Here is a 14,670-nt window from a genome sequence, read left to right as displayed (position 1 = left end):
TATATTTGGTTAGGTGCAGGATAAATAGATCATAGATTGACTAAAATAGTCATAAGCAAAACAAACCTCTAAGCCACACAGATCTAACCTGAAGGATTTCAAAGGCAAAATAAGCAAATGAAACATCTAATATATTCATAATTAGTTCATATTTCTATGAAATGTATGTTTCTGAAAGCTTTATTCTGATATTATAGATGAGCAAAGCACCAACCAACCAACCAAAAACCATAAGCCTGACAGAACTTTTGCAAACTATGGTATCTCATGATGTCGTAGACCAGAGAGGTTGTCTAGAGATTCTGGAGTCCTCAAAATCATAGAGAATGGGATGATTACTGCCTCAAGAGATAGGAGAATATAAGAGGTTATAACCAAGTCTGATACACCAGATAAAGATGAATATTCTTTTAATCATCAGGAAAGAATATAAAAAACCACATAGAATGTATAGAAAACTAAAATACTCAACTTGTAAAGCAAAATGAACAAAATTAATCACCTCCACCAAAAATCACTCAAAACAATTCAGACAATGAGAAACTTAACAAATCTATTAGTATCAACTTCTAAAGACTTGTAGATTTTCCCCAGTCTATTTCAAGTGTATCAGTCCCTCAGCAAACCCAGTATCATTACAACTTTCAGTGGGGTCCTGGAATTCTGGTTTTCACTGGGAAGTTAGAGATATTCCTTCCTTGAAACTCACTTGGTTTTGACAATATTACTCTATTGTGGCTTTTCCACTTTTCTGGTTTTTTTCTTAGTCTTCTGTGCAAACTCTTCATTCTCTGTCCATCCTCAGATATTGGTGGTTTTGTTTTTTGTGTTTTTCTCACTCCATCTTTGTGCTCTTATTCACTCTCATATGTTCAGCTGCCATCTATGTGCTGATGACACCCAGGGCATATCTCTTTTCTGCATCACAATTCACAAATGCAACTCTTTGCTCTCTACCTCCAGCCACCTTGATACTATATAAATACTTCATGTTCACACCTGAACATCCCAGACAGAAGCCTTCACCATCCCCTGTTGTGATAGCCAGCTGGCAGGATGACCCCCCCCACCATGATCCCTGCCTCTTTGTTTTTATGCCCTGTTTTATCCCTTTCCATATGAGATAGGGCTGACCTGTGTAACCAAGTCAGCATTGTGGAAATGATGAAGTGTGCATTTCAAGGCTTGCTTATAAAACTGTGGCTTCTTTATTGCTCTCTCTTGGATCATTTGCTCTAGGGGAAGCCTGCTGCTATGTCATGAGGACACTCAACAACCCTATGAAGAGGACCGTGTGGCATAGAAGATGCCTCCTACCAACAATCAGCACTAACTTACTAGGTCTCTGAGTAAGTCAACCTGGAAGCAATTCTCCAGCCCTAGTCATGCCTTTGGACAACTGCAGCCCCAGTCAGCATCTTGACAGACACCTCATGAGAGACCCTGAATCAGAACTGTCTAGCTCAGTCGCTCTTGAACATTGCACCACAGAAATAGTGTGAAATAATAAATGTGTACTGTTGTTTTGGCTGTCATGCAGCAAATGTATAACCAATATTACAACAAAACCTAAAACTCTTCCTGTGTTTCCTTCCTCGGACGTGTACACCACAATCCAATTTCAACAAATCATGCAGGAATAATGAGGATCTGGTTTAAGGTAGTGGGAACAGATGTGGCAAGAGCTGAGTGGACAACGTAGACATTAAGGAAGCATTTGACAGACTTGGTACACAAGGTGGAGAGTAAGAGAGTGAGAGGAGTTTAGGATGAGGGGTTTGTTCACTTGCTTTTATGTTTTGCTGAGCTCAGTTCCAAAAGGAATGGAAGAAAAATTCAGTCAAATAACATTTAATGAGTTAGGACTTTTTTCATCCATCAGTTTGTATAATTTCTTCATAAAAATCAGATTTTAAACATTGTGATTGAAGAGACAAAATGGCAAGAGGAGGCTACCTTTATGGTAGATCAACAATAATCTTTTATGTTTTCATATTTGTTTATACTCTTGAAGTTTCCTTTATATGCATTAGCTCATTTGCTGTTTAAAGCAATATTATATATTAGCTCAGCCAGTGTTTATGCAAATATAAGCAGTCAGAAAAAAATGAGATAATATGCCAGTTAGTGCATTTCTTATTGAAATTGTAACAGAAGACTCAACTCAAACAGGCTTAAGCTAAAAAGGGATTTGGTTACTAGACATGTAGGAATAGGTACAGCTTCACATCAGTGAGATTCCATCCTCAACCAAACCACTAGCATCCAGTTTGGAGGCTCTACTTTATTTCTTCCTTTGGACTGGCTCTTTCTTAGGCTCTATATGGTGTGGCTTGGTGGCTTAGGCTCCCAACACCTCAGAGGGATAAAGCTAGAACAAGTCTCTTCAGCTCACATCTGGTAAAGTCCTGAGATTCACTTGGATTTGTGTTTACCCCTGAATCATCCACATAATCCAGGGAAATAATGGGCCAGGCTTAGTGCACACGCTTCATGCCTAGAGCTGAGAAGGGATCGACCCCTCTCTAAAGCTCAGAGAAAACCAGAGTAGGGTTACCAAAGCAGGCAACTCAGGATGCTAGACCAGAAACCAATAATTGTTCAACAGTTGTATTGTAGGTAAAAGCAGGGAATACATTCCCAATGCACTGGTCATTACTGGGAAAAAAAGTTGTTAGGTCTAAGTGTGAAAATTGAAGCGAAGAATGTGCCTAAGTAAAACTGAAACCCAGCGAGCCCAAGTGTTAGATTGATTTGTGCCACTTTACCGGGGTACAGCTAAGGTGAGTCGTTAGCTGTCTCTCACATTGTGCATAGTGGATGTCTGCCTTCAAGTCTGCAGTCCCCTCCACCTTCATTTCATGGCTGGGCTGAGTCATCCCATATTCTAAATGCTGACAGTGGAGGTCATGGCCATGCCCATATATTATCTCTGAGCCTCCTGTGACTACAAAGATCCCTGAGACTTGCAGAACAGAACCAAAGTTGGAGGTGGGGAGGGAGTTGGCTCCAATGAATCAAGCCACAAACTGGAGAGAGGGGGCCCCTCTACCCAGGGCAGTAAGTTGGAATGGATGGCCAAGAAATAGTCATATCGTGAGTCCTTCATTAGCATGGAGACCACTTCCAGCTTGGAGTCCTGGGGAAGGGAACTTTGCCTCTAACCCCACAGCAGACAGCACAGTGTTAAGTGGGGACATTGCAGCGGCAGGGGTAACTGCGACAAAAACTCTGAAGTACTGTGGGAAAATATGCTTCCAAGGAGGGGCCAGAGTGATTCCTCCTAAGCAAAGTGCTGGGAAAATGTGAGTAAGAGGTACATGAAGCAGTCAAGGCATGATCACTTAGTCATAGCATCATAAGAATTCTACTCAGAGTCCTTAAAAGGTTGTCCGGTAAATTCCCTGAATCAGGTGGGTCAGCTTTGAAACCATCTAAATACACAGTCCTGTGTACTATATTTAAAGGCATTTGGAAAGGAAGATCTCTAGTTTGGAAATGTATTCCTATGCTGAAAATTCTTTTTTCCATATTACTATACTCCATTTTCTATCTTTAAAGAGAGCTAAGTAATTTGAATCGAGGAAGTGAGTTAAAGGACCAATTTTTCATGACCGTTTGACCTTGCATTTTATCATCTTGCTTTTCAGTGCCGTAATTTTTAGATCTATAAATCAGAAATTATACGTAACCTCCTTTATAATAATGAAGATGAGAAGATATAATACTAAAAAATATATTGAGCCAGAAATACAAAAAGCTCTATTTAAACAAGCCTATTATTATAATCTGAATTTCTACTAACAATGACAGTTGTTGTAATATGTCTATTTGAAGAAAAAAAGAGAATAGAGTAATTTCTGGTTTGGATAAAGATGTATACTTGAATTAAGAGAAGATGAGTAGTGATATTTGCCCATCACTTGATTTTCCATTTGTTATAAGAAAACAATTGAGAATTTCTATCTTTGAGAGAGAGAGGGAGAGAGATGGGGAGTGTGTGTGTGTGTGTGTGTGTACTGTACAAAGAATAAACAATATTTCGCATTTGAGGCCAAAACTGAAAATCAGTATGACTCCAAGTTTTGTTCATTAATTTTCATACCTTTCTACAATAGCCCCCAGATATGTTAAAATCAATTTTTTACTTTCTAATTTGGGGGCATTTTCTGGTGTGGATGGTCATAAATCTTGAAAGGAGTACTGTCTACTTCTTGTAAGAATTAATGGTAATTTCTAGGTGGGAGTATGCAGTCATGTATCATACCCATGAGCTTTGGGATTTTCCCAGCAGACATGCTCAATAGAAGTCTGGCAGGTTTTATGGTTGCCAGCAATTTCACGGTTACTGTCCGAAGCAGAAAGGGCTCATCATTGTATTCTTCCTTCTAATGCAATCTTGTCTTCCTGGAATTTGTAATATTTTTCTAATATGAATAGGGAATATTTTTTTGAGAGTGCACAGTCATGTTAAAGTAAATACCCTGGAGAAATACTTTCAATTAAAATTCAGAAGGTTTAAAAATCCAGGCTAGAAAGGATTTCCCTGACCTACAAAACCTAATAAGATTTTTCCTTTCCATTTTCTCCCTCCTTCTCCCCTCTAAAGTGTGTGGAGCCGTCCTGCTTTCTTACCTGGTGGCCCCATTTAGCTCTGCCCTCTAGACATTTAAGTCAGAAAATGGCTTTAAAGAATGTTTTGAGAAAACTTGACATACTGATCTACTCTCAAACTCAATGAATTTTTTTTAAGCTGGAAAAGATAAAGAAACCGCAAAAGCAAAGCAATAATGATATCTTTTAGTTAAGTAAGAGAAATCTGACCGAGAGATGAAGAGGTAGAATTTGTGGTGATTGAGGGAATTAAAACAAGAAACGCTGAGAAAGCAGGGATTTCCCAGCCTCAAGGAAGGGCAGGATGCAGGCAGAGGGTATGGGAATGGAAAAGGTAGACACCTGTTAGCGTGGCCCTGTCTTCTGTGGGGCCAGGGGCCAGCCACTGAATCTCTCTTGGTCTCAGCTACAAAGTGGGATCCAGACGGTGCCTACATTGCAGAATTTCTTAGTGTTACAGATAGTATAAATGCAATATCTTTTGAGTTTCAGTGCATAGGTACTCGTTCATTTGAATTACCACTGTAAAAAGTTAAATGTCTGGGCATTTACCCCAAAGATACAGATATAGTGAAAAGAAGGGCCATCTGTACCCCAATGTTTATAGCAGCAATGGCCACGGTTGCCAAACTATGGAAAGAACCAAGATGCCCTTCAACGGACGTATGGATAAGGAAGATGTGGTCCATATACACTATGGAGTATTATGCCTCCTTCAGAAAGGATGAATACCCAACTTTTGTAGCAACATGGATGGGACTAGAAGAGATTATGCTGAGTGAAATAAGTCAAGCAGAGAGAGTCAATTATCATATGGTTTCACTTATTTGTGGAGCATAACAAATAGCATGGAGGACATGGGGAGATGGAGAGGAGAAGGGAGTTGAGGGAAATTGGAAGGGGAGGTGAACCATGAGAGACTATGTACTCTGAAAAACAATCTGAGGGTTTTGAAAGGGCGGGGGGTGGGAGGTTGGGGAAACCAGGTGCTGGGTATTAAGGAGGGCAAGTATTGCATGGAGTGCTGGGTGTGGTGCATAAACAATGAATTCTGTTACACTGAAAAGAAATAAAAAATAATAAAATAAAATCTTTTTTAAAAAAGTTAAATGTCTGGATATGAGGAAGAAAGATTCTCTTTTTTTCTGCGAATGTGTTTTTAGGAGTACAGTGATTCCACTGAAAGTAATAAAACATAAGAGTGTCCCTTGGAGATCATTCTTACTTGAAGGCAGGAGAAATGCCCAGGGTGAACATTAAGAAGTGCTGGCTGTGTTCCATGCAGTGTTGAAAGTGAGCGCCTCCTTAAATTTTGCTTGTGAGATGCCTCTCCTGCCTTATCTGTTGGAGCCCCTGTCCTGTACAGAGGACATCCAGCCTGGCTCATTGGCAATGGACTTGTTTCTCCCCAGCACTTCCTCCTTACAATATCTGGAGTCACGACCACCACTAGTTGTCAGACTCCTTTAGCTCTGCAAAGAATCCCAAAAGAGATCATGACAGGGCACAGCATGTGAAAGGGAACAGAAGTGCATTTAAAACTGTAAATTGTAACTGCAGAGATGATCTCATGGGCAGTCGTCAAAGAAGTACATGGAACGACTTACTAAAACGTCCACTGTTGAGGGTAACAAGTCATGACCTCATCCTCTCACACCAGAGCCTTGGTATAAATGCTAAGAATAACAGGCAGGATCTTTTTTTATTGGCTTGTCGAGAACAACATTGGGGGATGGAAGATATCAGTCACCTTCAAGAACTAGCAACAAAGGTGAGTTGGAAGGCCATGGGTGGACAGCCTCCAAGGTACATATTTTTCATAAACATTGTTTTCAAAATGTCTGTCAAGGTATGATACTTTCATTATTCAGTTTCTTCAACCTCTTTCTCAGTCTAAGTCATTTGTAAACATAGCCTGACCATAACTAGCTCTTTTACTCTGGATTACTGTATCATTTGATAAACTGCTATAAAGCCAGTTATTTGAGAATGGCAAAATATATTAGGAATGTGTTTGGCTATAAGTCATGGGAAACCTCATTGCGAGGACTTTGGCAAAAGCAGTAATTTTCCTCATGTAACAGATACGAAGAGTCAGGCATTTCTTCATGCTGGCTCAACTCCTTAACCCTTTTGGTCTTTCTTTCCTAATCCCAATAAAGCCAAGCGGTTCCAGCTATGGAGGCAGAATATAAAACACAAAGGAAGGACAGTGGGAGGACATCACACCATGGCTATCCTCTTTTGTGAGGAAAGCAAAAGCACACCCCAAAATCTGTACTCCTCTCATGTTATGTGTTGAATTGTGTCTCCCCATCCCTCCAAGAATATGTTGGAGTATTAATCCCCAGAACCTCAGAAAGTGATGTTATTTGGAGATAGGATATTTACAGAGGTAATCAAGTTAAAATTTCATCACTCGTGTGGGTTCTAACCCAGTATGACTTGTGTCATACTGGACACATTTGGACACAGAAATGTGCAGACAGGGGGAACACCTTGTGAGCGGGGCACTCATCTGCAAGTCGAGACACTGGGAGCAGATTTTTCCTTCATAGCACTTGGAGGGAACAGACCTTGCACACACCTTGATTTCAGACTTCTAGCCTCCTGAGCTGTGAGACAATACATTTCTTGTTTTTAAGCCATTGTCAATGGCACGTTGTTATGATAGCCCTAGCAAACTCATACAGCCCACGAAACTACCATTTACACCTCACTTGCCAGAATAGTGCCCTTGAACATCCCCTAACTACAAGAAGTAAATATGCAGGTAGCTGAACATACTCTAATGGAGGCATTAAGTTTCTGGTAGCAAATTTAAAAAGCAGTTGGCTGGAAAACTGAAAGCATTCTCCACAGGGGAGAGAGTGTTTGTGCTTGGTAAGTGGTGCTAGGGTGGGTAACTCTGCCTTCAACACTGCTCAGATGTTTGAAGCAATACTTTGGAGATAGAGTTGTGCAGTGAAAAGGAAGCAAGGGGTCTGGATACTTGCACTGATGTTGCCCCTACTTGCTATATGGTTTCAGAAGAACCGCTTTAACCTCTAAGCCTCAGCTTTCTTATCTGACAAATGGGAATAATAAGCAGCTCTCTGAACATTTTAAGACTAGCTACATCATAGGACTGCTGTGAGGACCAAGTACAATATCAGAGATGAAAATGTACTTGAATGTATGATTGTCTATTCAGATGTGAAAAGATGATTAAAGAGGAGACATTTCAGCTTCCTCATCTTGGAAATAAAGGAGAGTTGGAACAAAATAGACTTCTCTTAGAAGTTTGGGGAAATGAAAGGGGAACAGTTGTTCCTCTGAATCTAAATCTTACTGGCAAGAAGACACCAACTGATAAAGTGGAAGTGCCACTACAGGAGAAAAACCCATGATCTCAGAATAAATAGGAGGCAGGTTGGTGGGTGTGGCCCTAGGGAAATGGGTGCTTTAGGAAGTCATTTGCCACAAGTTCAGAAAAAGAGAGGACATGAGTCCTTGACCTATAACAACACTTCTCAAACTTTGTGTGTACACAGATCACATGGGCATTTTGTTAAAATGTATATTGCAATTCGGTAGGTCTGGGGTGTGGTTTGCCAATCTGTAATTCTAACAAACGTCAGCTATGTCAATGCTGCTGGTCCAAGGATCATAATTCATCTTATTATTTTTTTAAAGGATTTTATTTATTTATTTATTTATTTGAGAGAGAGATCAAGAGTGAGAGCAGGGGGAGAAGCACAGGCAGAAAGACAAGCAGAATCCATGCTGAGTGCAGAGCCCAGTGTTGAGTCCAACTCAGGGTTCCAACTCATGACCCTGAGATTATGACCTGAGTGGAAATCAAGAGTCGGACACTTAACTGACTGAGTCACCCAGGTGCCCCAGAACCACACTGTTAGTAGCAAGGTCTCTATTATTGAAAGAGAAGCTGAACCCAAGAGGAATAGGACACTTTCAAAACCAAATTCTGACAATATATCAATGAGTGACTCTACTGAGGAGATTATGTAAAAATACCTAAGGATTCTCCCCTATCTTGGGGATATCTTCAATAAGCTCAGCTTCTAAAAGGAAGTGTAGAAGTTGGAAGGAAAGACATATAACCAGGGACAATTATAGGCAGAGTGTAGACTTACCTAGAAGACATTAGAACTGAGTGAGCTATGATCTAAGAATTAACTAAATCTATTAAAACAGTGTTGGGGTACCCAGGAGGTAGACCCATGGCCAAGAATCCTTTTTTCTTAGTAACATGGGTATTCTTATAACAATCTATTTAGAGACCCACCAAAGTCCCCTCTTGGGTCAGATTATATTTTTCTTCTTCTTTTTTAAAATGAGTTATTATTTCTTTTAGAGAGATCATCCGGGGGAGCATCCAGCCAGAGGGAGAAGGAGGAAGAATCTCAAGTCAAGTCCATGCTCAGTGTGGAGCCCAGCTTGGAGCTCAATCTCGCCAATCTGAGATCATGACCTGAGCCGAAACCAAGAATCAGACGTTTTATCAACTGTGCCACCCAATCACCCCAGATTATATTTTGATTCTAGACATCATTTCTTAGCAAAATTTTGGAATCAGTTATTAAACTAATGGCTTCCATAGTCCCCAAAAAGGAAGCCATTATCTTCAGAAACTAGCATCTATGTCTCCAAATGGAGTCAGGCCCAAATAGCACAATATCCCTATTTGAGGATGACCTAGTCAGGCATCAGGGTTGTGGACATAGTATATCTAAACAAAGTAGCCAGTGAAATCCTTCATTGTGCCCTCATACACAAGATGACAAGCTATAGAACGTGATAAATGGTCCATTGGCTTTATACTCCCCCCCAGCGGAGTCTCATTTTGAAGGATAGTCTTTAAAAGGGTTCAGCATTTTAGTCTTGTCTGTGTAAGTTGCCCTCAGAGATCTGAGGGGGCAAAGCATAGGGTAGAGACTAAGCATGCAGGCTGTGGATTCAGCTCATACACAGAAACTATGTGGCCCACAACTTCACTTCCCTGTGCCTCAGCTTTTAAATATGCATAATGGGTATATGATTAGTTCCTAACTCAGAGGGTTGTTGTGAGCATGATATAACACATGTAAACACTCAGAACAGTGCTTGGTACCTAGGAGTCTTTATATAGTTAGCTGTTACTATTAGGCCTACCCAATTTGTAGGTGACATGTAATTTTAAGTGTTATACTACAAAATCAAGAACCTAAAAAGATTTTTGACACAAAGGAAATTTGAACTGAAAGCAACAAAATTTCCTAGTGAATAACCATACACTTACCATCCATATTCTATCACTAGCATTTTACTATCCTTGCTTGCATATCTGTCTATATATCATGTTTAAGTAGTTCAAAAAAATTTTTTTTTCCTGTGATATTGTCTTTAACTCATAGGTTATTTAGTAGTGTATTTCCTAATTTCCAAATACATGAGGACTCTACAGTTATCTTTTTATTATTTATTTCTGGCTTAAATATCATTGTGGTGAGATCATCTATTCTGTATAGTTTTCACTCTTTGAAATTTGCTGAGACTTGTATATGGCACAATATATGGTCTATTTTGGTAAATTTTCTGCATGCAGTTGAAAGTGTTTTTTCTATGAGCATTAAGTGCCAGGTTCTATATTTGGTAATTAGGTAGAGAGATTATGCTCAAGTCTTTGTATCTTTACTGATTTTTGTCTGTTTGTTCTATCAGTTATCAAAAAAAATTAAACTCTGTCAGTGTGACTGTAGATTTTTCTATTTTTTCTCTACTTCTTCCAGTTTACTTAATCATTTTGAGTCTGTATCAATAGATCTAGAAATGTTGTATCTTTAAGTGGACTATTGTATTATAAGGTACCTTTCTATGTCTACTTTGTTTACTAACCTAAATTCTGATTTTCTGAATATTCTTAGAGCTAAGACAACCTTGTTTTAGTTAAATTTGTATGGTCTATCACTTTTCTTCCTTTCATTCTCAACCTTTCCCCCCATGTTTAATAAATATCTTTTATAAATAGCATCCATTTCTGATAGAAGTACTTAGAACTGTCAATATTAGACCATTTCAAACTACAAAAATGGAAATTTCATTATACTTGAGTTTTATTTTTTTACTTAGTTAGACACTGTCTTTTAATTGGATATTTTAATCTATTTGCAATGATTGAAATAACGAAATTTTGGGATTTAAATATACCATCTTCCTTTTTATTTTCTATTTTTACTACTTACCTTATTTCTTTTGGTCTTCTTTCCTGAATTAATCATTTTATTTCTTCCCTTTTATTAGCTTGTTATGTAAAATTCTTAAATTTTTTTTTTAGGTCACCTTAGAAATTATAGCATTTCTCTTTGATTTGTTGAAGTCTAATACACATTAGTACTTTTTCTATGCCCTGAGATGACTGGGATGATGCAAGGGTATTAGACTATTTTAACTTCATTTACTCCTCTACTTTTGTGCTATTTTAATTTCATGTAATTTAAAACCTCATAGACCTAATTACTATTGTTTTAAACAATCATTTACATTCCTCCCTCCCTCCCCCGCAACCATTCATCATATCTTCATCTGGTACCTTATCTTTGTGATGAAGAACTGTCCTTAGTATTACTTCAGAGAAGATCTTTCCCCAGCAATTTTTGGAGGATGTTTTCCATTTTTAGTGGGTATAGAAATCTAAATTGGCAGCTATTTTCTTGTAGGACTTTGAATATGCCATTCCATTGTCTTTTCTTCCAATGCTTCTGTTGCGAGTGAAGAATGAAGTCCTATCTTTGTACTCTTGAAAATGAAGTGTCTCTTATGTAAATGCTTTTCAGATTTTCTCTTTGATAGAAATTTCCCCATGAATCACTTAGCAATAGTTTAGTTGTATTATCCAACTTGGGGATGGATATCCATGGATTTAGATGTTTTTTGTTCAATATTGGAAAATTCTCAGTCTTTAAGCCCTCACATGTTGCTTGTCTCCCAATCTTTCTATCCATTTTTATGGAATCCAGTGATATAGATGGGAGAATGTTTCACCTTGCCCCATTTACCTTTTGCACTTTTTTTCCTTTTCATCACCTTTTGCATCCCTATCCTTTTACCTGAATATTTCTTGCTTACCAACTTCCAATTATCTCACCTGTGTTTAATATATTGTTAAACTCTGTATTAGTCAGGGCTCTCTAGAGAAACAGCACCAATAGTATATATCCATATATCTATACATCTAGATACATACTGATGTATGTATCTAGATGTATAGATATCAATAGGAGCGGTATATGAAGAAATTTATTATAAAGAATTGGTTCACACAATTATGAAGGCTGACAAGTCCCACAATTTGCCATCTCCAAGTTGGAGACCCAGGAAAGCCGGTAGTGTAATTCAGTTCAAGTCCAAAGGCCCGAGATCCAAGGAAACCAATGATGTAAATTCCAAGCTGGATCAATGTCCCAGCTCAAGCAGTCAGGCAGAAAAGGCCAAATTCTTTCTTTTTCTATCTTTTTGTTCTCAGACCTTCAAGGGAGTGCCCAATCCACACGGGGTGGGCAAACTGCTTACCAAGTCCACTGATTCAAATGCTGACCTCATCCTGAATCACCTTCACAGACACATTCAGAAATACCTGGGCACAATGTGATCCAGTTAAGTTGAAACACCTCAAACCCTTCCATTAAATTTTTATTTCCAACTGTGATTTTTAGTTCCAGAAATTCATTTTTTGTTATAGTCTCCAATTCTAGGCTAAAATCCCCCTTCTTATCTTTCAATTTCTTATTTATGTTAATGACAGTTGTTTCAAAGGGTGTAAGTCTAATAATAACAATATTTAGATTTCCTATGGGCCTGTTTTTATTAAATTTTTTAAATCTTGGTTTGGAGAATTTTTACCTTTTTATGTTTTTAAAGAGTATTGGACGTTGAGTATTAAAAAATTGTAGAGTGAGTTCCAGTTCTGGATTATTTTTTTACAGAGAGGATTTATTTTCCTCTTCTGAAGGCAGCTTGATGAAAGGGAATTACTTTACTCCAATCAGGTATTGTTATAGCTCAAAGTCAGACTTCATTCCTGGTAAGGGATAGTCTTTTTCTGCCCCTCACATTTCTTCAACCTCTTGGCTAAACTCTAATACTTATACCCCCAGACTTTTGGATTTTGTAAAACCTTTGCTTACCTTCCTTTTCACTATATTTTCTGCTCAGATCATAGCTCAACTTTCTCTTAGGTAATTATTGCAATGGGATAAAACCATGCTGATTTTGGGGCTTATCTCTTTGGCTTCTTTTCTTTTCAGGATCTGGGCTTGGTGAGTTCATGCTTCATTGTTACTTCTCCAGTACCTTCATCATGTAATTTTTAAATTTTTTTCTAGATTTCCCAGTTGCTTTTAGAAGTTGAGGATGGGGATTGGTGCTCAACCAACACTAGCTAGTACAAGTTTGCTAGAAGCCACATCACTCACTGGTATTTTTTAAGCTCTATTTAATACACAGCCAGGGCTGGGAATATTTAGTTTAAGAGTGTTCTATGCCAGAAACTATGTTGAATCTCACTTTCATTTAGATTTTAGCTCAATTATTCTTTATTATCTTGTCAGCTCATCAATGCTTATGTCCTAGAATTTTGGTTATTTTTACATAGAGAAAGTCTGTCCAATAATCTAGTCTGCCATATTATCCATATTAGTTTTTATTTGTATCTTTCTTTGTTTAACACGTCAGTTCTGGAAAGGTAAGAATCATATCTCAGTCCTCATTATAGCCCAACCACCAGTCCAGTGTTTGACAGAACAGGTGCTCAATAACTGTTGAGTAAATGAAATTATATGTCTTTAAATAAGACTACTTGGCCATCTTAGTGGAGTCAACAGAATTGAAAAATATGAAGCTCAGTTTTGCCAACTTATACCAAATAATTAACTTCATAGAGGTGAGACTCTGTGCTCTAGGGGTATGGGTTCACATTAGGCAAATTTACAAGGAAATAATTTATAAGTAACAACATAGCTTGGTCAGTTTTAATAGGAGACATAGCTGAAATGGTAATGGATCCCTATTACTTTTCTTCTTCCCTCTCCCTTTAGTACTCGAGTCCTGTCTTTTAGTTAATGCTAACGGTTTTTTGTATTATCATTTCAATGTTTTATTGTCTTTATTCATATTTCCTCTCTGAAAATAGTATATGTACGTAAATAAAAATAGATGCTACAAGTTTACAAAAGGCAATCTCATATAAGTAAGTCCACTCAGAAGACCAAATTATATGTCAAAACGTTGCTATGGTAAAGACAAAACAAAGAGGAAATTCAGGGTTGTCAAATACTTATTTTCAAGTCTTCTAACATAGTTCTCTTTATATTCTGTCTAAGTGATCTTTAAAGGCCATTTAGCATCAGGACATTCTTTATTCCAGGTCTGTGTGAAAAAAAGTTAAATTTAACCAATTCTTGTTCTCTAGCTTTCCTTTTGCTGAACTTGTTACTAGTTCCCAGAAAAGTCTGTTATTATACCACTTTGTGAAATGTTCTAATATTCAAGATTACAATCTCTCTTAAAATGTAACAAATGTGGGGCCCCTGGGTGGCTCAGTGGGTTAAAGCCTCTGCCTTCGGCTCAGGTCATGATCCCAGAGTCCTGGGATCGAGCCCCGCATCGGCTCTCTGCTCTGTGGGGAGCCTGCTTCCTCCTCTCTCTCTGCCTGCCTCTCTGCCTACTTGTGATCTCTGTCTGTCAAATAAATAAAATCTTTAAAAAAAAAAAAAGTAACAAATGTAATAGCCACTGTTTCCTGATAGACTGGGACACACCTTATTTTAAAAAATATATCATCTCGGGGGAACCCCAGTGGTTCAGTTGGTTGAGCGTCCAACTCTTGGTTTTGGCTCAGATCATAGTCTCAGAGTTATGGGACTGAGCTCTGTGTTGGGCTCTGGGCTCAGCATGGAGTTTGCTTGTTCCTCTCCCTCTGCTCCTTCCCCACCCCTCGTGTCCTTGCTCTCTCTCTCTCTCTCTGTCTCTCAAATAAATAAATAAAATCTTAAGAAAAAAAAATATATATGGTCTCCA

This window comes from Neovison vison, chromosome 3 (genome assembly GCF_020171115.1).
Source record: "Neovison vison isolate M4711 chromosome 3, ASM_NN_V1, whole genome shotgun sequence".
NCBI classification, from domain to species: domain Eukaryota; kingdom Metazoa; phylum Chordata; class Mammalia; order Carnivora; family Mustelidae; genus Neogale; species Neogale vison.
The sequence above is the reverse complement of the archived record's forward strand: the minus strand, read 5'-3'. Positions refer to the sequence as shown.